Source organism: Anser brachyrhynchus (assembly GCF_964034855.1).
Source record: "Anser brachyrhynchus genome assembly, chromosome: 4".
In the NCBI taxonomy this organism is placed as follows: Eukaryota; Metazoa; Chordata; class Aves; order Anseriformes; family Anatidae; genus Anser; species Anser brachyrhynchus.
Window position 1 is genome coordinate 24,183,648 of NC_137698.1, and position 3,286 is coordinate 24,186,933.

The 3,286-nt window shown below is 36.1% G+C and overlaps 1 long non-coding RNA gene across 1 annotated transcript; it reads right to left on the minus strand.

Moving 5' to 3' along the window:
- Positions 1-282: 282 nt before the first annotated feature.
- LOC308194400 lies at positions 283-2,723 on the minus strand. The gene is made up of 3 exons (XR_013950504.1): positions 1,862-2,723; positions 1,223-1,256; positions 283-1,116 (listed from the first exon to the last, which is right to left on the minus strand). It is a non-coding gene; the product is annotated as an uncharacterized lncRNA (long non-coding RNA).
- Between the last annotated feature and the right edge of the window lie 563 nt (positions 2,724-3,286).

The following is a 3,286-nucleotide window of genomic DNA, read 5'->3' on the forward strand; positions in this document are numbered from 1 at the left end:
GCAATTCACATGCTATTATTAGTATTTTAAAACTTCACTAATAGCATGAAATTTCAAATTTATTGTGCTAAATAGACTATTTCACTTGTGCACTTACTTTTGGTCAGATCCTTAAGAAGTTATGAAGTAAATTGTGGCAAGGTTTACTTACTATCTCTCACTGCCTAAAAAACACAGAAAAAGAATGGTAACATTGTCAGTGTTTTCTGATTTTAACTCAGTTGGGAGGCATCAGTGGTAAGTTTCAACTGCTGAGTTGCATTTGATGAAAATCTTAAAAGCAATTGAGCAGTATAAACTGTTGACTTTTATGAATTTGTATCGTGAATTACTCTTTGAAGGCTCTTTACCTGGGAGGCTTTGAACTGCTATCGTTGTGTTAAGCTTCCTGTATTTGCAGATAACAAAAATTAGCTTTTCAAAGATTCAGTGGTCTGGAAACTGGAAAGTTACTTAAAAGGTTTCATTCCAAGAGTACAACAACACCCTGAACCCTTAATTACAGAAGACAATCTTTATTGCTTATCATCCAAATAAGAACGGCACTATTCATTATTTTTTTTAAACAGATAATCTGAGCTGTTTCATTTGTGGATTAGTTGGACATTTGTTTTCACACAATTTTATGGGTGATTTGATCTTGCCTTTGAAAGGTGGTGGAGTACTGCTGTATTTACTTGATTTTCTTTTTATCCCTGAAGATTTTTTACAGTCATTAGGAGCACAAAAGTAGCTTCATAGTGAGTTTATCCCTTCCATTTTGTAAGGCATTCTTTAATGGTTATATATATATATATATATTTCCAAACATAAAGGGCCTGATCCTGCATAGTAATGAGTGGTTTTAGCTTCCATTGAAGCCAACAGGCAGCAAATATGCAACAAACTGCAGAAGATACCCAGCAGGATGCAAATCTGAGCTCAGAGTGATTTAAAACAACATGCTTTAAGTCATGTCCAAACCATAGAAATGCAAAGAAACGTATTTTGAGATGACAGAAAGACAAATCAGTCATTCACCTTCTTTCCTGTGGCATGAGAAAGCAGAGACTGAAGGAGTTCAGAAGGTACGTTGGTTACTGCAGAGAGGTGCCACTGCAATAGTCCCTCTTCAGTCTATTTAATGAAAAATAAAAAATATATATATTAAAAAAAAAAAAGATTAATTACAGGAAAGAGATGTGGGGAATAAACTTAAACTTTAGTACTATCACAAGCTTACCTGAATTTGAAAGAATTGCAGTTGTCTCTATCATCTGAAATACAGATGTTTGAAATGTTTACTTTTGCTTCAGCCTCCACTGCTAAGTTTGGGAAGAATATGTACCTTTTCTGAATGTTTGCTATTGTCTTTAGGGCTTTTCATACTGTATTTCACAGGAATCTTTAATGATCACTTTTGCATTATTAAGGATATGTAGATTAAGGATTGCAAGCTGTTAACACGGACAGCTAGCAGAAAGCCAAAGTATATCATTCAAGTCCAGGGTGCAACTTTTGCCATGAAAAATCAATATGAGACAAAGATAACTTTGTCTCAGGGGAAAAAAAATAAATAAATAAAAATAAAAAAGAGAGTTATTTTCTTTATAAACTCTCTAGATTCAGCAAATATGAAGGAAATGTTTTGGTTACACTTAGTCTACCTGCCTTACTAAGAAGCCCTAATATTCCCAGCAGCCTTAATAAAAATCTGTTCTTAGGTCACTAACAGAGTCAGTAGAGCAGAAATGAAAAATGCTAAGTCAAACATCAGAATAACAGCTCCAGTTAACGTCCAACTTGAGTAAGACAACATTTGTAATCTCTAATGCTTTTCTAACTCATCTCATCTATAGAGGCATTGCAGTCTGATACACACCAAGAAGGATAGAAGTCCACAAAGCAGAGTGAAGACAGAAGAAACAAGTGGAAATCCTTTCTCCCTTAGGCAGTACCTAATGCCAGATACTCTTTAAACACACATACATAGCCTGGGAGGTGAAGGATAGTGGAGGGAGATTTCCCAGTGATTTCCCAGTGATTCGATTGTTGGCGACATCTTTGTTGATGAGGGGAAACAAGATCACCTGAGTTTCCCCTTCCTTCCCTCACCATCTATCTCCCCCTCATTCTGTAAACCTAAAGGATCGTTCTTTTCCTCTCAGAAGGGATGTGTGTTTGGCTGGACTGGCTGAGAAGGAACCACGGAAGATGCACCCCAATACATGACTATTCTTAACTACCTACTAACTCACATTGTAATTATGTTTTAACCACAAGGGGAAGAAGTATGAAAGATATATAGCACACAAAGACTTTGGAATTTAGCTAAGTTTTATCATGTGTTAAAAAAAAAATAAAATAGTATTTCTGTATAGTGCAAAACATTGCACTAAGCTAAGCAGACTAGCTGGAGAAAAAGCTACAATGTACTAAACTAGAGACATTCAAAATCTACACACCAACCAGACAGAAATATATTCTGGCAATGCCACAAAAGTAAAAGAAAAAAGAAGCTATACAGCTATACAGCTGCAAAATACTGACTGGCAGGGATCAATATCAATTCACTGGATGAAACGCTGGATTCACCAAACCCTGAAAGATGAAAATGACAGTGATAAGAGTGAAAATATGCTTCACAAAACTACTGGAACACTATTGTTCTTTTCTGTTGAAGACAATTGCCCTTTGTTCATCAAATGTCAATCTGACTTGCTACGGCTTTTATAATAAGGACTCATGAGTAGGTGTAAATGAAAGTAGAATCTCTGTTATTTAAATTGAATCCTCTTGCAATTCCTTGGTATGTAAATTACAGACTATGTTATACACTGATAGAGATGGTATAAATAGATCTCGCAGAGTCTGAGGGGACCTTCGGAATTGTTCTGAGTAACATGCACAACTTCTGAATTTGGCCTTGAATACAGACACAGAATCAACCACAGAAAGAAAAATTTAACTGCTGGTGGAGAAGCTTTGAATGTGTGTATAGGCAGCACAGAAATGAACAGGCACAGCAAGGAGGACGATACATCCTTCCTAGCATTCAGGGTCAAACATGAATAGCAGTAAAGATCGACATTACAATTCCTGTGGAAAAGAAAGTTTCACCAAACTGCTTAAAATCCAACAGGACTGCTAGCAGCAGTAAAATGCCTCCAAATAACAGCAAGCATTAGTATCCTGTGAAATCCAATACTGTTTAGGACCACTGGAGATGTAAAATACAAGAATCCATGAGGTGACATACCACAGGATGCCTGTAAGTCTATAATAGTGATATGGATATTTTATCCAA